This window comes from Thunnus thynnus, chromosome 9 (assembly GCF_963924715.1).
Source record: "Thunnus thynnus chromosome 9, fThuThy2.1, whole genome shotgun sequence".
NCBI classification, from domain to species: domain Eukaryota; kingdom Metazoa; phylum Chordata; class Actinopteri; order Scombriformes; family Scombridae; genus Thunnus; species Thunnus thynnus.
This window is the reverse complement of record NC_089525.1, coordinates 11,744,713-11,767,680: the sequence shown is the minus strand read 5'-3', so window position 1 is coordinate 11,767,680 and position 22,968 is coordinate 11,744,713. Positions and strand designations below refer to the sequence as shown.

The 22,968-nt window shown below is 40.1% G+C and overlaps 1 long non-coding RNA gene across 3 annotated transcripts in view; it reads left to right on the top strand.

Moving 5' to 3' along the window:
* The first annotated feature begins 1,913 nt into the window (after positions 1–1,913).
* The window catches only part of LOC137189156 (uncharacterized), a 102,959-nt gene continuing 81,904 nt past the window's right edge, over positions 1,914–22,968 (top strand). The window contains exon 1 of one of the 3 annotated variants that reach the window (XR_010929594.1): positions 1,914–2,324. This is a non-coding gene — a long non-coding RNA (uncharacterized lncRNA). The remainder of the gene's footprint in view (positions 2,325–22,968) is intronic. The other 2 variants (XR_010929593.1, XR_010929595.1) reach the window with 2 other exon arrangements.

The following is a 22,968-nucleotide window of genomic DNA, read 5'->3' as shown; positions in this document are numbered from 1 at the left end:
GTTCTGCATTTAACACCTTGCAGCCCCACATATTGCTTAACACACTGAATCAGCTCAATGTCAACCCATTCATCATTTAGCAGTACCATTCATTCCTTCCCAACCGCATCCAGCATGTCAGAGTGAACAGAACCGTGTCTGAGCCCATGGCCATCAGTAATGGAGCGCCCCAGGGGTGCGTTAGCTCACCTGTGCTGTTCACTCTCTACACAAATGAATGCACCAACCATACGGAAAACCAATATATCGCTTAATGTGATGACACTACCATCCTGGGGCTTGTGCTAAACAACTCTGATGTCCAGGTGTATAAGTCTACCATCCAGAACTTTGTACAGTGATGTGACAAACATCATCATCCTCAACACACACACACACACCCAAAAACAGAGGAGATGGTGTTTGACCCCAAGTCCCTTGGTGATCACTCACCAGTGGTCATCCATGACCATACCATAACACAGGTGGACTCCTACAGGTACCTGAGCATCAATACAGATAATAAACTGAGATGTCTGCTCCAGGGTGCAGCAGAGGCTGTGCTTCCTAGGAAGGCTCAGGACCGTTGGTGTGAACCGGGAAGAGCAGATTCTATTCTATCATGCAGTGGCAGAGAGCCTCCTGCACTACAGTATCTCTTCGTGGTTTGGTAACCTGATAGTACAGTCAAAGGCCTAGATCCTGACTTACACAGACAGCCATGAAAATCATGGGAGTCCATCAATATCCTAGTCCTCAGCAAGGTTATTATACTTTTAAAGGTACTATTAAAGGTATAATATGTAATTATTCCACATTAAAATGTCTAAAAACAACTTGATCTAAAGTTCTAAGAGAAATAAACCGGACAAGTGTTAGCAGCAGCTCGGCTAACAACCCGTACTGGACGTCCGGTGGTCGCTGTGCGTCATCGGAGAAACACTGATTTTTTTTTTTTAGGTGAAACAGCTTTATTTAGTGTTTTTACATGTAATCACCGGGTCCGTTTCTTCTGGAGAGGAGGAGACCTCTGCGGGTAATTCGGCTCCCGGTAAAAACATCCCGAATGATTCACACTGGAGTAATCCTGTCCCGGTGAGGCTGGTTATTTAACAACGAAGACAACAACTCCCATGATCCCTTGCTACTTCATACCGTCGTCACACTCCGTCTTTTGTTATTGTTTTGAAAGAGAGACCCCTAGCAGCTGAAATTACATATTGTGCGTTTAACTGAAATAAAAATAAAAACTAGACTTTAGAAAAAAACGAAAACTAACTGAGATGATATTGTGTGCTTACAAAACTAACTAAAATAAAATAAAAATATGCAGAAAATGTCTTTAGTTTTAGTGTTTGTCAATTTGGTCAACAATGTCAACACAGCTAGTATGAGGAGGCATTGGTGCATATGTTTATTGAGACTGGCATGTCTACATGACTTGAGTCAGTTACCTTCACAAAGAGTTGTGGTTGTATTGTAAAAACTATTCTGACTTCTTAAATCTCACCCTTGACAAATACCCCCCATACTATAATAAAATAAAAATAAAAATAATACTGCAACTAATAAAAACTGAACTGAAACAAGCAAACCCACTCTGGAAACTAAGTGAAACTAAACTGAATTGAAAACAAAAATTAAATTATTACGAAATAAAAATAAAAACTAATGAGAAATACAAAACTATATAACTCTAGGCTATTTTTCAACAAACCATAATCAGACAGGCCCAAAAAATCATCTCAGACCCAACTCATATTCTCCACCCTGAGTATCAGCTCCTCCCCTCTGTTTCAAACATCCTTTTGTGCCCCATCCATTAAAACCATGGATGTAAAACCTCCGGGGCTGAAAATTGAAGCCAATGCGGAGGTGCCAAAAATCTGCATTCTCTCTAATGGCCATCAGGGGGAGACTCCACTGGCTGCAAAAAGAAGTCCGATTGTATGGAAGTCTATGAGAAAATGACTCTACTTCTCACTTGATTTATTACCTCAGTAAACTGTTTCCTGGTGAGCTTATGGTCTCAATTGCTAGTTTCAAGTCTTTTTCAATACAGCATGATATTCATTTTGTAAATTATGGCCCCATTTAGAGTAAAATAGACAATAAAACAGCGTATGCTTTAGGGCGTGGCTACGTTGTGATTGACAAGTCGTCACCACGGCGACGACGTTACTTACGTAACGTAACCATTGCGTATGGGCGTAGCTGCTGCTATTTCACAGAGTGTTTTCAGTTCACTAAAGTTAATTGTAACATCGTGGTCGCCTAGAAAAGTCTTGTTCAGCGTTTGGTTGTAATAAAAGACCCTCCAATGAGTCGGATGATCAGTTTTTCCGGTGAGTACATTTTCTTTTGACGGTTTTAGGCCTGTTTTTCGCTAGCGAAAATTAGCATTAGCATTATCATTATCACTGTTAACCATGGATTGTAAATACACCGTGCTAATCAAGCTAGCAGCTATGGCTATGGTCAGCTCCACCCTCTCGTTCAAATTCTTCTCGGTCACTTCTGGCTCCAAAAATCAAACATGGCGACGGCCAAATCCAATATGGCGATGGTCAAATCGCTACACTGGAGCATGGATGTATACATCCATGCACTGGAGGCTTCAAAACGGTAGCTCGCAAACCAATGGATGACGTCACGGTGATTACGTCCATATTTTTTACAGTCTTATGGTTAAAGCCCTTAACACAACCTAAGCTGAAATATGTGTATGCCTTAGCTGTCCTTGTCGTTGATCACTGTTATATATTGAACTATGTGTGCACTTTTTCCGATGTAGATGGGCATGTGCAATTGATGGATGAATTTGTTTTTTGTTTTTTTAAATCTTATCTTATTTTATCTGTCTAATTCTATAAATGCAAATGATTGTGTGATCAGGTGCTGTCCATGCTTATGCATTTATTCATGCTGTGTAGGCCTGTAATGAGTTGCTGTGCTTTTCTTGATTGCTATTTATTGTGTAAGCTACTTTTGTGTTGATTTGTTAGTGTAGGCTGGCTAAAGCTATTTCAGATGCTTGATAGTCAGAGAAACAGTCTGTGGAGGTTTGAGTCCAGGGCAGGCTGTTAGATTAGCGTTGATAAATTAGATGCTTTGGCTGCTGTCCGTGGTGCTGATCAAAGACTGGTTTGCAGAATGGGAGTTGCATGGTGAGCCTCTCCGTGGTGACATAGCAATTGTCTGCTTTGCAATTGTCTGGAATGGTTGTGTGTGTCCGTGCGTGTGTGTGTGCACAAGCTTGTTTGGTGTGAGGGGGCCAAGAAAAAATATTTGCACCGGGGCCAATCACAATTATGTTACGCTGCTGGCAGGTGTTCTAATAACTGGAAAGATATTATCCTGAGACTGTTCAACACTCAACACTCGCCAGCTTCAGCTACTTTTAATGGTGAATAAATGTTTTTTGGTTTGTTTTTTAAACCACTGCCAGCTTCTGTTGTGATGTAGATTGTTTTGTACATGGTGCACCTGTTGCTGTCTGTATTGTTGATGGATGTAAGACAGCCATGCACTGGTTACACATGACCTATATTTGGTACATGATGTGGTTGTGCTTACAGTACCAGTTTAAAGTTTGGACACTCAAGGGAATGGGAAGGTGTGTCCAAACTGTTGACTGCTGCTGTATGCAGTTCTGGTTTGATGTCAGTTGATGTCTGGTTGCTCCTCCTTGTTCAGAAAGCCTTGAAGCTTGTCTATAAATCTCTTGGTTAGTATGCAGTTTTTTAGCTGGTGTTATCTGAATGAGGGCAGTGTCTGTGTGAGGTAAGTTTGCTTTTTAGTAGTCAAGAATTGTGCAAATGCAGTTTCTGGTACTATTTTGAATGCAGAATAGAAATTGTTTGTTGTGTTGCCACATTTTACTCAAGTAAAGAATATGAACACTACTTGCACCACCACCACAAAGTTGAAATTTTCCTCACTCCAGAAATGTCACTGACACCAGGCCTTGACACTTTCAGGGAACTTGTGGTTTTATTAAGTGGATCAGTATGTGTTACCATGCACACACGGCTGACTGAAAAAAAGAAAAAGGAAAAAAATGCCTTGGCAGATCTAGTCAGCATGGGCTGTACATTTCTCAGTGCTATTTAGCGCTGTACAATACATTCATTGAAACACAGTTCCAAAATGAGCCATTACTTGTATTTATTAGCATGAATATAATTTGAAAATATAAATCTCCCACTTCATCTCTGTGTAAAATGGGCCCTCACTGGCTATAACGAGTAGCTATGTAAGGAGTAAATCTGTTCCCTACAGTGCTAATATATCCAGGGTGGTTTGAATTAGTCTGCCTGTAGAAAGAAGCAGTTAAGTTTGAAACTGTAAAGGCTTCACACACCATCTCCCATGTATTTCAATGAGTCCTGTTGATGTAGCTTTTGACATGGGTTGACAGAGTGTAGGAATGCATGAAGAAAACAAAATGACACAAAAAACAAGTGAGTCTCCTGTTCTGTTAAAAGCTGAAATGACTTTCATTCGACTACGCACAGGTAAATCCTACGTAACAAACTTCATAGGATAATTAAAAATGTACAGAAAGACAACAATTCAGGTTGTAAAAGCAAACCTATGCATAAATGTGATCGATGCCAGCTGTCACAAACAAACACAACTTTCACAACACATTTCTCACAATGTATCTCTCCACAAAGTGTATATATATATATGGTCATATCCGATTACATAATGAAGGTCATTTCACACTTAAATGTGTTAGCATAGTTCAAAATTTAATGCAAGATTAATATAACCCTGTGCTACCTTCACATATTTGACACTGTTTATATTTGAACATGTAGCTGTAGGCTGATAGTAACCATCGGTTGGTCTGAGGTGGAGCTGTCCAGTCTGCTGTGGTGCTGATTACTGTTTGAATGCAGTAGCTTGTTTTCCTTTTCTCAGAGTCATATTTTAAGCAAGTTTCAAAAATATCTGACATCTCAAATGTAAATATTTGGTGGTTTTCTTAGTCCTCTCTGAAAGGATCTTTGAGTTTTCAACTCAAAACAAGCAAATTGAAAACATTAAGTTGGCTCGATTTTCACTGTCTTTTAACATTTTATAGACCAAGTGATTAATAGATTAATGCAGAAAATAACTGGGAGATTTTAATTGATAATGAAAATAACAGTTACACCTACGTCATTTTTAATTTGTGAATGTGCATTTGTATAGTTTATTTATTATTTTAGATGATGCCAAACTCTTGACTTTATTTTTTGGTTGAAACCAATGGGGCAGTGTTACCATCATAATAGTTCATCAGTGCTTTGTTAGTTAACGTATGGCTCATGTACTCTCTTGTTAAAGGTTGTTTTCTTGGAAGTGTTATGTGCATCCCTGCAAATCAATTTTTAATTTTAGTTTTTTGAAATCTGCATTGTTTACATCATTGTTTAATTTTCAGTCCTCTTCTTTCCCGCCTTTACTGGCAATATGACCATATAAACTAGTCTACCATCAGAGATTTTGCCATACTGTTTATACTTGATTGTATTAAGCCATTGTGGGCAATATTACAAATCAATTAGCAGGACTGGTATGAGACAGTATTGACTTTTTATGTGATTTTTGTCAGGTATTTAATTCACTGGATTAGCCAAAAACAGACATTCCTATCTGGTCATTTATCCATAACCAGTTTCTCAATTGATTTTCCATAAAATTTGCAATATTGTGGTTGATATTGTTATTTAAAATTACATATACTGTGCTGGAGGATTGTATCCGTATGGCCCACCCATAGCTGGACTTGTGTGGAGTCATCCTGAATACTTTCATACCATGTCAACTGTAGCGAAGGCTTAGAAACAATGACACAAAACCCATCTCACTTTACCAATGCCATCAAGCGAGTACAAAAGCCCATCCTGTAGGACTGGGAACACATAATGCCCACACCTGCTGCTACAGTCCATTTGAATCAGGATTTGTTTCAGTTCTGCTAAATTCATGCTCTATTAGTCAAGACTTCTGGTGATGTTAACAAAATGGTACTCCCATAAATGATTGCTCTCACCAACCTCACGTTTAAGCCAGAACCCACCACAGCAGTCCCAAGATGAGTACAGCTCTGTAAATATGGCTGGTCCCGAGGGACTACTTGAGTCTTGGCAGATAATAAGAGGATGGGTTCTCCCCTGATGTGAAACAGCAGACCTAAATCTACCAAAGCCTTGCAGAATGAAACAATACAGTGCGACTGTATGAAGCATTTGAATGCAGATATGATGCAAAGGTGAAAGCACAGAGCCAGCCCTCATGTCAAAACCCTCCCTTGCTGCTGGTTTCCTCCCATTTGTGTTTTGCTGTGTCACTCAAACTCATGTCGTCGCATGACATGTTTGAATGAAGTTTTATCAATCACAGTGGTCAAGTGTGACAGTTTAATCAATAGGGTACGTTTTCTCAGAGATTCCTATTATTTTAAAATTAGAGGACCTGGGCTGGGGGAGGGAGGAAGTGGTGTTTAGGAGAAGCAGGGGGGGTGGGGGTTGTTGTTGGGCTTAAAGCTGTCGCGCCATACATAAACACAGGAATAGAGAGGCTTCTGAAGTATTAGCCCTGAACCAAGCGGGAGAGAATTGGCAAACACAGGCTGCTGGACTGACAATCTGTCAGTGCAGAGCTGGATGTCTCAGATAGATAGACTTTGCTCTGTTGGAGTATAAATGTTAAATATGACCGGTTGAAAGAAGCAGTGAACCAGACCATACAGATGCCAGAGTGCAATCATGCCAAATAAGGAAGTCCTTTTCTAAAATGTCAATAGCTTTACACAGGATCCAAGAATCCAATGAGTCCAGCATTACGAGCAGGGAGACTCGTCATGTAGTTTTAATACTCTCTACTGCTTACAAACACACCAGCATGGCTCTTTTATCTTTTTTTGGCTGAGCCACTTTGTAGAGAAATCATTTGACAGTTGAAGGTTTCAGATGTACAATATCAAACCAAACGAGATATTGGTTCAGTCTGTTTTATTCAGATGAGTTACTTAACAGTCAGAGCAGACAATGAAATGTCTCTACCAGTATTAATTTAACAAATACAAGCAGTAACTGGGCAAGAAGTAAGTGAGATCTACTTCATCCATTTTGAAGGTTTTCCATCAGTTGCCCTGACCTTATGAGTTTAACCTTTCCAGGGCATCATTAATAATGACATCTTCACATTAATAATAATTTTTTGCCAGGAGCTGTCTGAAGGGAAAAGGTTCCAGAAGTCCCCTAAAGCCACAGCCAGAGGCTGAGAGCTGGGAATATGGGGGAACATTAATTACCTGAGGGCCAGCAGGAGCAATGGTAACTGTTATAAGGAACTGCATTGTATATTGGCCTGTCTGTGTCAGGTTTATTGTAGCACAGTAACCCACTTATCATGTTTAATGGAAGTATTGTCCTTTGGGGGATTTTCTTTCAGCTTTTTTTTTTTTTTTTGTGGAAGTGTAATTAGTGATGTGGTATCTTCTCAATGTTGGTCTTAAAAAGCTGAAAATTTTCCCTCTGTTGGCAGGTCAGAGACTTTTATTGTGACTGACTTACAGCCAATCTTTTTATAGGAATAAGTCTGCCAGTGGTGAGCCATGTTAGCCAGAGACAGGAAGTTCAGCATTACACGCAGCACTGCCACTCAGCTTGTCAGGACCGGTTATGGTGGCAAACCTTTGACTGAACTCTAGAATATGTTATTAAAATAGGACTTTAAGTGGTGTGTTTGAGAAAGTGATACTTGTGATGAGATCTAAAAATGAAACTCCCAGTTGAAAATCATAATCCTTAATGAAAGGTGTTAAATACCGATGGAAATGCCTCATTTAGCCATAAAATCCATTACCTTCAGCCATACAAGCTCCACACACATGATTGTCTCACTGAACACAATTTCATAACCTCACCTTTTCATGACGTGGCTTCCGAGACCAGTTACATAAAATCCATATCGCCTTCTTTTCTAATGTGAGACTTGGACGCTATGTAATCCAGTGAAATGGTGCCAGCATTAAAAAGGGCACTATCTTTTCATTTAAAGTCACTTTTATAATCAGCTCCCAAGGAATCACAAGAAAGGGCAGTAAAAAAGTAATAGAATCAGCAGTGGCACAGACATAGGTAATTATGTTAAACTCCTTTCACAACAGAAGCTTGGGAAAAAAAAAAAAAGAAGCTTAATACTGTAAGCCTTGCAGTGAGGGCCGCTGTCATTGTATTGCAAATAAATGGCTGTGGTGAACATGTGTGTGCTGTCCTGGACGATTTGCGTGATGTAATTAGATGTAAAATGCTTTTTAGCTGGCTCTTTAATTGACTTTTGGCTAGAGTGATTTGTGGTTATCAGGTTTTCCCTCGTGGCACGGTGTGGTCTTCAGTCAAGGCCGGTGGATTATTTGCAAACACCTAAATCCAGTTTCTTGAGCTGGAATTGTTCGATCTGCTCTTCAGTTCTCTCTTGTGTGGAAAGGACTTCTATAACCTTAAGGAAGAATTGCTTTAAATATATTTTCCTTACTTTGGGTGTTAAGAGTCCCTCAATGATACTCTCAAGTGTCGTACTTGAAATACACCCTGACAGCTATTTAAACAGACCCAGATATTAAACATTCAGTTGAACACCTTTGCATAAGGTAATCCAGTAGTGTCATACAGCATTGCTGACTACCAATCATCTCATATGTATTCCGGGTACCCACTTTAGCCAGCACTGTATTTTAATGGCTGACATCTCAGGGCTGCAATTCAAGTGTGATTTATATCTTCTCAAGTCATCAGTTACAATCAGACCCAAGGATCTGACTTTGTGCTCGCTGGACAAGCATAGCTAATACAGAAAAGGGGAAAAAAGAAAAAAAGAGCCATGCCACATTCCCAATTTTTAGTGAAAATTTGAATCAAAGGTGCTGCAGTAGAGGTGGAGAAGGTTAGATATAGAGAGCAAGAGAGGGGTGACAGGGCTCCGCATTGATACGCAAGCCTGTGTCTCATCCTTAAACCAATTTCCTTCCTCAATACTCTGGGGAGTGGTCTGATTTGCACCGTTTCCTTTCTCAGAGTAAGTGTTTATCCTGCTTTTACAATTAGATCTCGCTCCCAGCTGCAGCATTAATCAAATAGCCAGACATATTCTCTACATTTAGAGATTGAGGGAATGTGTCCTACATGTCTTCCTCTGTGGTAACAGGCTGTGTAGCAGCACGGTTATTTGTTTAGTAAGCGTCTCACACATATTGTACGCAGATTTGACCGGTCAAGAGGATTTCAGAGAGCTCTGAAAGGAAGCCAGAGTGAAGGTTATTTAGATATAAACATGTGTGACCTATTCATTATATAAATACTGCTTGTATTTATCTTGGTTTGGTATTTTGCGGTGTGTTTAGGGAGTACTGAAAAGCATAAAAATGACATCTTGACATCTTCAATAAATGGATTATAGAAAAATTTTGTAGAGCACAGTCAGAGTTCTGGTGATATCTGGTACTTAGAAGTAGAAGTGTTGCTCTAGACCTTGAAAAGTAAAAAGTGAGGCAGGGGAATACTTGGATAGAGTATTGTTTTTGAGAGGCAAAGTGTCTAGCACTACATAATAGAGTAATTTAGCAGAGAAACCATGGACCTCATAGTTCATGGTTGCAGTATTGTGTGAGTGTGGGTGCATTCCTCTCTGCTCATAGCACAATGTCAATAGAAATCCACTACAATCACTTAATGTACTCTACTGCTCCACTCTACATATGGGCTTTAAATGCTTTAATCGAAGACCTGCTCATTTTTATTGGTGTTCTTTATAGGTAAGGTTAGTGATGATTTTCAAATGCACTCAGTGATTTGTGGCTAATTAGGGCGAGAGTTAGTCAGACCACAAAAATGTATGTTTGCTCGGGGGCAGTGCGCTGCAGTGGTGAAACAAAGGCCACAATACACACTGGGACCGGATCCCGTTTGTAGACTCGGAGCGAAGGCTATCTAATATACTACAGAGTGCGGATAAAAAGACCAGAATGTAGTGTAGTTATTACTATACCAGAGGGGAGAGCAGCATTGTGTCATCTCGCAGAAAAGGATGATTTCCCAATCGGGCAGTTGCCTCTGTCACCATGGTTACCTATGAAAGTTGTGACATTCAGCCAGGGACATGCATGACAACTAATTTATTAGTCCAGAGTTATTTCTGATAAAGCCAGTATTAGAAGTGATGGAGTGGGATTGTGTAGATTTGAATCACCAATTGGTCTGTTTCTTTCCCTGTGATGCTGTGTGCTGCTGGTGTCACTAATGCTAAACTGCTAATTATCATAAGACAGACCTGCAACAACTCCAGCAGCAAAGCACACTGCTTATTATTCACTTATTAACCCCTCCCCAGTTCTCAGCTTTATCTGCCGTGAAACCTGTCCCTCTACGCTGGTGGAATTGTTTATTCTGTATTTTTCCGACTCGCAGCCGTTCCTCTGCCAACTTTATAAGCAGCTATTTTGCTGCGTTGGCTTAAATGATCTGCATCCAAATGCAAGTGGCTAATGCAGCCCTCAGGTGGGGAGTTAACGCGTTATGTGTATTTCAATATTTAATGAGCTAAATGCCAATGCTTCCAAAAGAGTCTCATAAAATTCTGTGAAATGAGCACAAAATTGTTGATGCAAATTAGTTGTTGCGGACAGGAATTATGTGAAGATAATGTTCCTCCACCGCAAATTGGGTTGTGGCAACATCACAAATTGGACAAGTTATTTCCATTTGTGCGTCATGTGGAAGGGAGTGTTGGCTAACGGTCAAGTGTAGGCAACCAGAAGAACTGTGGGTATGGTTATGTTGAAGTTTATACCACTAAACTCTGATCAAAATATAATTACATTTATTTTAAACGTGATTTCTTATTCCTTTTTCACTATTTTATTAAAAGGATGATGCATGACAACAAATCCACTGAAAAGACCAAAAGCAACAACGTGTTAATCTGTCTCTCAGTATTTTCTGACCTATTCTTTAGGGTACTGTAGTTTTTTTTTTAAATTTTTTTTACTCAAACAGCAGTGAAGAGTGCATTTGTTGGGGGGCCGTTATCATCTGATTTGGTTCACTAGCCAATATTTATGGCACCAGGACGATGTATGTGGGATTGAAAATAAACTACAGTGTGCGTGTGTGTGTGTGTGTGTGTGTTGATGATAATGGATGAACATGTCACAGGGTATAATGTTGTGGTTCACTGATGTGTTTTGAATAGTTTTTGGACAACAATGGCGCTGTATTCCACAGAGGAATAAGCTATACCAGGCTTTGACTGCACAGGCAATATTTGTTAGTAGGATCAAATCATTGTTGGTTTAGTCTTTTCATGGGATTTGTTAAGGAAAAGAAAAATATATAATATCACCAGCCTTATCCTTTCAGCATCTACATTATCACAGTAAAGACAATAGCAAAATGTGGAAAATTATGCTCAGGTTAACAACAACAAAAAGAACAATTCTTTGAAGTTTATCCTTAACAACAGTTTGACCAAGTTTAAGGTCACTGTAAAAGAATTAAATCCGGCATAACCTCAGGCATTAAAAATACTCATGGCACAAGCTGGGAGTTGAACCCCTGGTCGTGAAGATGAAGACCTAAGATGATTCTCTGACCTTAACACCCTTATTTTGCAGTTATCTTCAAATGTCAAACTACAGTACTAATCCTTTGATGTTGGGAAAAGTTTCTTACTTGTGCATCATCCTTATTCAACAACATTTTGGAGGACCTGGCTAATTAATTCCATGAAGGGCAGGTTTAACCTTCAGAAAAACGATTCACGCCTCTGCTGCCTTTTACTATGGAGCTCATTTAGACTAATGCACCACAAAGACCAGCACTATTCCTATTCTGCTGTCAGTTCCCATATTACCGCTGTCATGTATGTTGTAATGCTCGTAGGCCGGCAGAGACACCAGTGAGCGTGGGTTGAGCCTGAATGGACACAGACACAAGGCGTTAGAGCTGCTGAACTGAACTGAGCTTGAAATACACTGAGTGAATCAACCTTCCGTTGTAATGAGCTGCCGCGTAGGCTGACTTAATTAAAAGTGATGTTAAATAATTTCTCTGTGGTGATGGTGCCATGATCAGCTCAGCCTCACAGTGTGACCTGCTACTCTTTTCCACGCCTGATTTCAGCCACCATGCACAGTTGAGAAGCTGTGTTTTTTTTAGAAAGGGAATGTTTATCTTAGGGTTGGGTGATATGGCAAATATATCATATCAATATTTTTTCAGGCAGGATCATGATCCACGATCTTATCACAGTTCTTTTTCATGTTGATTTTTAAGACTGTTTTGCAAGTTACTGAACAGTACAACCAAACTATTCTCTTTAAGAATAACAGACCATTTAGGCTAAAGTTTGCACAAGTCATATGCTGACACATAATGTTACACCGTTGTTGCTGGGACAGTCTGAAAGGTCTGAAAATTATCACCGAACTTGTATACCATGAACACCAGCGGGACACAAATGGTTCTAGGTCCAGTTAAACACAGGTAAGAGTAGAGGGAGACCAAAACAAGGCTAATGTGTGACTGTAATAAATGGAAATGCTCATTCATGGCATGTTAACACTAGCTAACTAGCTGCTACCAGTTTGTAAGCCATCTTGTTTGCTAACATTGATTCAGCTTGTGTTGGCAAAGACAGCTCATATACCTAGCATGCCTCCCTGCCAGCTAACGTAAGACATCAGATAAATTATATATCCAGGAGCTAGCTAACTGTCTGGCTCGCTGGCGTTGTCCTTTCCACCAGTTGCTAAAAATACCCTGTTTCCTCCAAATGTCAATGCCTCCTCCAGGCTCGCATATACAGCTCTGGAGCCCTGGAGCAGCAACCCTACATAGGCCTGCCCAACATAGTAACAACTTACACTACCTTAAACTTGTTCAAATGTCAGACTAAACTACCACTTTTTGTTTTCACACGTTTCCGTTCATTGTTCCGTAAGAGGGTTTCATAAAAATAATAAAAACTTACCTCTGACCAACGCCAAGGCCGGATGTGCGTATGAGCCACAGAACTACAACTGATAGAATTTGCATTGTAGCTAAGCTACTAACAATCTCTCTATAAAGGCAGATTGTGGAGACGTTCACGATTTAATATCGTCATATCGCACAACTCTAGTTTATCTGGCCTAAGAACATCCCTAACATTGAATTTGGATTTACGCATCTGTCCGCCAACCTCCTCAGTGATACCTTTCTGCAGGGTGAGTGAATGAGGGTGATAGACTGTTTGTATATCTGATGAAGCAGGACGCAGAACAACACAAAAATGAGGCTCTGCTATGACACAGTGCCTCAGGAGTGTCTGCTTTCTTGCCTTGATTGCTCCGTGTTCCTTGAAGGCTCTGTAATATGGACGACAGTTCAATAGGAAAGTAGAGGGAGGGAGTACTATTAAATTCGACTGAGGGTTCAGTGAACTTGTCATGGCATCTCACTTACACACACACACACACACACATACACAGAGTCCTATCCTGTTTTTCCTGGAGGTTGATTCCATCTCATAGGCTTTGGATGAAGTCATATATTACATGATTACATTACATGATTCAGCTTCATTAACTACTTCACACTGGTTCGTGCATAGTGCTGCAGACATATACTCAATTTAGAAGCAACTAATAGGATTTTTTTTTTAGCTTAATTGACATGGTGATATCATGTCTGTCTGTCATGCAAGCGGATCAGAAAATACATGCAGGAGTTCCCTAGTAGCAAATTAGCCTTGTTGATAACACTGATTTAGATTTTTTACTTTGCATCAACTGAAACATTGCAAAGAAATTTTTTTTAGAGAAATGTTGTACTTACATTGTCAAATAAGAGGCAAAAAAGAAGTTTAAGTTGTCACAAGAGAATGATTCAAAATTAACCAATATCCCTCAATGTATAGATGCTTAATTTAAAATATAATTATTGTTGGAAGTGTGTAATTTAATATTCTTTATCTTGTCATATCATCAGTCAGCCGGTTCTCAAGCAGGCCCCATCAGCCAATGGAACAGCAGAGTGCTGACAATGCAGCCGCCGTCACACTGCTTTTATAATAGCATACATCAAGCCTTAAACGCTTCGGAGAAACACTCAAACATCTGCGTGCGGGTTATTTTTGTAGCCCTATAGATTCTGTCCAGACAGACGGAGCGCAGAGTAATAGGTGTGCAAGGAAAATGAAGAGCACACACTGGTTTTAGCGGCAGCAGTGATTTTTTTTTTTTTTTTTTTTGGACTTTGGTAATCAGTGAGTCGGTGGCATCTGCAGAAGCCTCCTGCTTCTGCTCTTGCCCCCAGGCGGTGCAACTAACTTGGAGTGCTCCAGTATGTAGAATGCTCTACAAAGGGCCGTAGTGTAAATACTTCATAGCATGCTGAGTGGTCCTATGAATATGTAAGGATACAGGCACCAATTCAAATTAAACGATACACGGAGCAACCATTTGCATAAATGTGTGCTTTACTTCAGACATAAAGTTGCACCCTTGTGACAGTATGTGAATAACAGCAAATGGTTGACTTCATCTTTGAATGCATTTACTTTTATGCCATCTGGTTTTATCTATTTTAAATTACCTTTTAGTGAGGTGTGATAGTTTGTTTGTAAAATGTTTTGTAGCAGTCAGACATGGCCAGCTTTTGGCCACCTGAATTACACTGGTGTTCAGGGTGACAGCTGCACTGGCAGCCGTCACTGCACATCATAACTGATGTTGTGCTGAACTCAGTACCCATGACTGCAAAAATCACTAGTTAATTGACTTGCAATGACTCTGGTCAGCGGCCCATCTCTCCCTCCCTGCTCTAACAAGTCCAAATATATTCTGAAAGACAGCAGTTGTATCCATTTATAAATAAACACACATGCATTGTCCTGTTGTTTTTTTCTTTTAGTTCTGCCCCTGGAAGACACAGTAATGCAGTACATCCCAAAAGCTTATTAGTTTGTCCCACAATAAGTGTCAGCATGTGTTGGTTAAGTGTGTTGGTTGACATGACAACCATGCCCTGAAACACAACATCTGTTCAGTCAATAATTGGACTTGAGCTCCCTGTTAAAACATCTCACTATACTGAAGGTTGGTTGTTCCATCTCTGCAAACCAAACCTGTACATTACATCAGCTAATTCAGATTTCACCGCAGACCGGTCATTCACAATTTAATGGCAATTTAATGGCAAACACGGAGTTCCTGTTTTTCTGGTTTCAAGTAACAGACTCCTTTTTAAAAATGTACCAACACCTAGCATGAAGTGTTTGCTCAAACTAGGACAGCGCATCCGTTTGTGTCCTGCTGCAGCACACGGTGCACTTACTCAGTGAGCATTTCACAAATGAGGTCCATTGTGGATAAGTACATCATTTCCATAGACACTTTTAATTTTAGTTTTTTTGTGACCGTGGAGGATACATACAAGCAAACCCCAATTAATGAAGGAGTTAAATCATGAGCAGACTAGACTTAAAACACACTACTGGCCAATTAGATTCTGCAGCAGGGTGTAATCCGAGGCTTTGCACCACACTGCCTCTGGCAGTTCTCTCTCATCCTGCTCAGAGTTTTGTGAAGTCCAGCGCATCACCCCACGTGACCTGGAACTGGCTGAGTCTTACTCTTTTGTAGCCTTCCAGTTGCAGACTGACAGTGACGCATTGGTTGCTGCGAGCAGAATTAGATAGATAAATACAAAGAAATCCGTAACACCCAAACCTAGAGTCCGTGTCTCATTTATTGATCTGGTCACGCACCAGTAGATTTCCATTTGCCTCTACTGAAGTACATGGAGCTTTTCTTGAGGATGACCCTGAGAGTTTTCAGATATGAACAAAACTACCTCAAACTTACTGCATGTAGCTGACATGACAGGTACACAGAGGGAAGACACAACAAAAACTTTTAAATATCATCTCCTGCTAGTTTTGTCATGAAATGTTTATATATTTACAGTGCTTATTCAGATTTATCCCTGTAGTGCTGAGCTCTCACAGAGAGACTATTGTAGGCACGGAATCATGTGACAATGTACAATGTCAAGTTGCTTTTATTGCAGCTTTGCTGCCAAAGCCCAGTAGTGTTTAAACTGGATCACAGAAGTGCAGAGAATGATGGATGTTTGGAGCTGCATTTCACTGTGTGGTTATTACACAGTCGTAGTGTTAAAACCATTAAGTGAAATGTAATGCTATACAGGATATTCATACTAAAATGAAAAGGGCAAATTACAATAGATGTAGCTTAGGAAATAAAGATCTGGTTTTATATACACGACATCTGTTACTGTAATTCTCATCTTCAAGTGTAAAGTAGAGAAGCAATGGAAAAGGGTAAGGAGGAACCTTGTCGGAGACAAGTGCTGAATGTATCATTAAATGTTACCTGCCGCTGTGTTGAATCGATTTGTCTTCTTTTAAATGAATTACAGACTGAACCTTACAAAATCACAAAACAGAAAGTGCATCTTTCAACCATTTGTGTGCTGTTGCATCACATGGTTCTTTAATCTCTGCTAAATATACCATCGCTGTGAACAGATCACTGCATTCTCACAGCTCAAAGCACAAACCCCTGCATCTTTATCTGGAGAGTGTACTCACTTTTTCACAGATTTAAGGACTCTGGACTCCTCATCTGCATTTATTTAAGCAACCATAAAAGCTGGTTTCTTGTCTTTTTGCTTCCCTCTTCCTTGGACAGTCTTGCAGAACAGGAATAGAATTGAGATGCTGGCATAGGCTACTTACTCGACGGAGGCAGCAGCTGCATAAACAATGCTTTATTTCACATCCTCTTAATGTTTATTCACTGGCTCCCATTTGTACACTGATAGTGCTGAGTCACACCCTCATGTGCACACTCTCTAATTATTCTGTACCATAGCAACCGTAACTTAGCAATTGCTAAACCTCTTCCATTTGAGAGGTTTAGAAAAATGTCATTATATTTCTCTATTTATCCTTTCAGACTCAGGGAAGTATGAAGTAAAACCAGCAATGGCTACATTATTATGAATTTCTATCTATCCATCTCTCCATGAACACTAACCCACAAAGTCCCTTTTGTGAAATGCTGATATAAGGTCTTTAGAGATGAAGTCATTAAAATCGACGTGACTAACTTGTAAATAAGTTGTAACTTTATGTAAAATACAGAAAGTACAATTGTTTCATTAAGGTGTAGCCTAGTAAAATGTAGGAAGTGACTTATATCTGGTCCTTTCTGCACAACCATGCAGCGCTGTCTGGAGAAGAGCCACTATAATTCTGGGCTCTCTGACAACTTGTAACACTCTCTCAGCTGATGTGTCTTATACTTGACACACAAAACGCAGTTTTGTATGTCAAGTATAAGACAAGTTTGTGTGTCAAAATGACTAGACGCTCATTTAGTGTGAATGTTCATAACAAAATTATGGTAAAAGGTCAATTCTGGGTTGGTTTTTTTTTTTTTTTTTTTTTTTGCAATTCATGCAGGATCCTGGTCTTTAACTGTAGTTAATAAACAGCAACTGTAGTTGATAAATTGCTGATCTGGATGAGTTAAGTATGTTAAGTCGCATGATGCTGCTGAAGTAATTTGGCAGTTGAGAGTTCCCATCTGTAGTTTATATAAGAACATCGGTCACTATTGCAACCTGTATTCACCCTCTAACAGCTGAGAGGTGTCTGTCAGACCTGGTGTAGGTTTTATGTAGATCAGATAACCTACATTGACGGTTCACAATGTGAGGGTAAGTACATCTACAGTTCTTTTTTTGAGTAAAAACCATTGTGGATACCATGGAAGCTGCAGTATATTTTTAACATAATATGTGATGTAGGTTTTTAGATTATATGACTACAAAATTTGCCCAGTTCGTTTTGGACCAACTTTTGGTGAAGTGTCACAAGATCTTAGATTTTTGTGATGCGATAAATTGCTGTTAATATCTAATCAATTAAATATATGATAACCAGTAATGAAGACGAGAGACAAATTGTTCATGCTTAATTGACTGTTGATTGTTAATGTGGCCAACTATTGATTAAGGACATTGCTTAAAATTTGCATCTCCAATCCTTAGTTATTATTCATTAAATGTTCAGTATTCAAAAACTTAGACATTCTTCCTCATCAGGACTGTGTGGGTGTGGTTTGATCAGATTTGATTGACTTGATCAACTGTTGACACATTCTGATTCAAAAGTTGCTAAATTGTGATTAGTGCACATAAACTTTCTTTCTACACTTGTGGTAGGAGGCTGGCTGATAAAATAGGTTTTCAGGGCCTTTGAGAAACAACAGAAATTGGTGAACATCAGTCTAAAGTGTGTTCATTTCGGGAAGTTCGCCTTTCCAAGAATGTGAAGACACCATGGAAGAAGTTTGTGGTTGTTTCACGCAGTTGGTTCAGACTACATTGTGACTGGTAATGAAATGCACCGCAGGAGAAACTTAGTGCAGTTATATGGCGCATACTAAATAATGCCATTGTCAACACCTGCTCAAACAGCCAATTAAAAGAAATAAACTTTCCAGAATTCAAGTAAAAAGCTAGAAAGTGCTCAGTGTGAACACAACCTTATGCCTAATGGCTTAGAGAATCACCTTGTCTGTCCCGAGCTTCCCTTTCTTCAAGATCCCCTGAAAATTTCCCCTCTTTTCCTTCATTGACTGTCTTATCTTGTTTGTTACTGGCCGGTCTCAGAGCTTGACTGTGCCGGATACATTCTATTCATGCGCACACACACACACACACATACACACACATATATAGACACAAACTCAGAGCCAATCACGTAACCCCACGTGCACACACTTTTCCTTTCCTGCCCTCGCCTAAGGGTTTGGTTTGATTCATGCCCTTTGTCAGAGTTTGAGTGGGTCTCAAAGAAATAATGGTGTGACTTCTCTGGGAGTGTGGTGCCTTCCATAATTGGTGTCTTTCCTCGCATGTACATCACATTCGCCCTTGTTCACTAGAAATCACACATCAAAGGATCTAAAAACTCCTCTCCTGCAGTGTCAACTTGAAGTTCATACCACCGAGGTCCTGATAGGAGCTGCACATCACAAATTTGGAGGGAAGTGAAGGAAAAAAAACAATAAATCGGAGCCAACCAGCATTATATCTACAGTACACATCTAGTGTGCATAGCATTAATTCAATACTTAACTGACATTATCCCTCAAACGTGACTTAAACACTGTATTTTTATTGGTTAAACATCCAAATAACTGCAATTTCTGCATAGTTACATGAAAACAAATAGTCTGTGTTGAAAGTAGTTGAAATTGCAAGTTTAAAAAAAGCTTTGATGTGTCTATGACCGGTTCAGAGCTTCTCTACAGTATGAACACACAATGTTGTTGTCACTTATTATTCCAATGTGACTTGACACATGCCCTTTAATCTTGGGGAAATGCGATTTCCCTGTACCACTTAGGGCAAATGTTGTATGGCATAGCAGTGTGTTTAAGTAGTCCAGTATTGCCAGGCCAACAAAAACCACCTTTCTACATAATTTATAGCCATTTTTTAAATGTTTAACACTTTTTATCTGATTCCATCAACATGCAAAGGATACATAAAGCATACTGCACTAATGTATATGTTTTGTTTACAATTGTTTGTTGACTACAATCATGAATGAATGATCTCTCTGGCTGAGTCTCAGTGGGATGGTGAAAAACAAAACAGCTTTCCATTGGAGTTCGTTGTACTGAAAATTATGTCAATCACCCTAAACTGTGAAACGACATCTGAACACAGAACACGTTTGTAAGAAGACAAGTAATTTGAGAAAATAATTGAATGGATCATTTTAATGAAATAAATGTTATGTCTTTCCCAGCTGCTGCAAACCCTGTCTTGAATGATGGGGAACATACAATATGCCTCGTACATGATGGTTGGATTTAAGCCGCGAGGTTTTCCCTGTCACCAGCAAAAATGAATGGTCATGTTTTTATCCACTCAGGTGTGAAATTGCTGCTGTATTTGGCAGATCGGTGTGAGTTAATGTACTCTCTGAGGTCCTACTTCCTATCCCTTTGCACCGCTCCGGCTAGCGCGAGCAGTCCGTATCACACATGGTGTAGTGGTTTCATGGCGGCCACTTCGGTAATAACAAAAGATTTGTGAGGGTGCTTGTGTGCAGGAATGTGTCCAAACGCGGAAACATGGCTGCAAACTGTTCTGATGGATCTGCCTAAATGGCCGTAACTCTCCAATGGTCATGTTGGCTCATTTACTGGTTCTTCCAAATAAGGACAAGACTGAAGTTTTTTCACCCACAGTCAGAATGATAAAAGTGGCTGTTTGATAGCAGATTGTTTTAGGGGAAGGGGGCAGGGAGCCATTAAAATAGCCCTGCACCTGCCTGCTCTGCAGTGCTCACATCTCATTCTGTTGTGCACTCAAACGCCTCAGTTGGAGTCATTTGGTAACTGGTCTCATCTGTGCATTGATTGTTCTGTTTTGGATCCTCTTTTATCTATAAATAATGCAGTCATCTGCAGAGTGTACTCCCACTGAAACCCCCCTGTTACCTGCACAGGGGAGGCAATCAGCCCTACAAGGCATGTCACGCCTGTCTATGGTAATTGTTTTATGGATGGCATTTCTCTCTTCTCTCTCTTCTCTCTGTGTGTGTCTCTCAGTCTCTCTCTGTGACAGATGATTGCATGTTTAATGTAGACCTACAGTTCAGGGCTCTTTGTCCCAGTCCTCCTGCATCTGAAATCCTCTCACACCTACCCCATGAAGATCACTAACACTGCATCAATGGGCTGGAGCACAGAACCCACTGCTAATAGCCAACTCCACTAGAGGGGTAAATAAAAACAAGAGTTGACTCTCTTGCCTTGTATTTGCCTGCAAATATTGCCCAAGTAACAATTTCTCTTTTTCTCACTCTCTCTCCCTCATTATCAATGCTTGGTTGCGTGTCTTACCCAGTGTACTGTAAATGCTTTCAATAGCAATCTGGGAGGGCTGAGAGTGTTGAGATTTCCATTCTGTTGCACATTTCTCTCTGCTGGTCTCCAGAGAGAGACGGGGTAATGCCGGGGCTCCCCCGAGGTTGGACACCAAGCCGCAGGCAGTGTGAACAGATTAAGTCCAAGATGGAAATTCAGATTTCTTCACTTATTTTTTCTACAACTAGATAAAATCCATACTGCTGTTTGTCTGCCATGGGCAGGATTGGCGTTTGGTAGTTTATCTTGCTGCACATTGTAAATAACTAAACAGAAATGTTGTCATTCATGATATATGTTCGCATGCGATGTGCTGTTGTCAAGTTTTCTTGAGCAATGAGATGTTATATAATGATGCACTGCAGTTGAGTTTTTTCTTCTTACATTTGCACCACTTCACATTAAAGTATGCAAATAATGCAGAAGTTGCAGAGCTGCTCAGAGATGTTGAAGCTCTTCTCTGTCATATAACCTATGGTGTGCCTTTCAGCAGCACCTGGAAAATGTGGAATACCTCAGTTTGTTTTATTCCTTCAGAAGGCTGATGCTTGATTCCCAGTTTAATCTGGTTCTCAGACTATTCATCGCCAAAGAACTGTGTGAATATCACATCAAAAAGTAGGACTTATCCTTTAATCTTTCTGTTCACTGCAGCACCACTTGACATAGGCCATTTCCCATTATGCGACTTTGTTGTTAGGATTAGGGGCACGGTCCCCTTCTATAATGAAATGTGATATCTTAAGTAAGACTGAAAAAAGAGAAATAATGAATGAAGCAACAGAGAAAAGCTTGGAGTCACGTGTTTGTTTCAGTTGCTATTTAATTCGCTGCCAGCTTACACGTGTTGCCAGAAAAGAAATTAGAATATTTTCCCACAAGAACTGCATGGGGCTGAATTCCCAGTGTTGCACACAGTATGACCAGACTAGATATCTGTAATCTCCTGACATTTATCCTGCCAGTCCTATAGTTTCTTTGCTCTCGAGCGTATCTCTGTGAGAATACTGCTGCATACTACAAACTGATAAATTATTCTGTCGAGGTTTTGAAGACACGCTTGGCTAAATGGCTGCCCATAAACAAGACTCTGTGGAACCAAATCACCCTCGCAATCATCCTGCTGCTGTCACAGTTCTTGAAGACAGGTACGAATCAGTGTTGCATTTGCTTCCCTGCAGAGCTGAATAGGAAAACTAATGAGAAGAAACAACTGTGAATGCCAGGGCTTCCTATAACAACCAAATCTGTTGATGAAATGTGGCGCCCGATGTTGAAACATTTTAGGCTTTATTCTAGTTTTCTTTTTTTTCTCTGAGATACATGAGACATGAAAACTGAAAGCATTGCATGTGATAAATAATATATATCCTATTTTGACATGCCTATTAGGGTTTTTCCACTAGCCCAGGTTAGTCCGCTTTAGTCCTGCCAAGCCAACCTGTGATGAAACACAGCTCCACTGCAGCCTCACAGCAGGGGAGAACTGTGTCGAGCTGCGTTGCCACAGTCCTGCTTGACTGCGGCCAACCAGTGGCGACCTCCCTTCTTTCCCTCAAACAAGCAGTGTGTTGCAGACTCAACATGTGCTGGAGACCAGAGAGAAAACTTTCTTTTTGTAAAATATCTTTTAGGGCATCTTTGTGCCTTTATTATAGTGACAGTGGAGAGAATTGGCAGGAAACGAAGGGGAGAGAGAGATAGGGGGGTGACATACAAGAAAGGTCCGCCGTCGTAATGAAACCGCGAATGATGCTTTTATGTGGTATGCGTCTTAACCAGTAGGCTACCGGAGCGCACTGAGAAAGCTGTTTTTTAAAGTCTTTGTTCAGCTCTCAGTACTTTTCTAGCTTCTAACTGAATCTCTGTGGTTTGAAGTTTAGTTTCTCTGCTGTTTCCCTGTTTGTACTTTCAGATATCTGTCTTGTTTCCTGATTGCTTTCAGCTGTACAGGAGTCATGTTAAGTTGCTGCTGA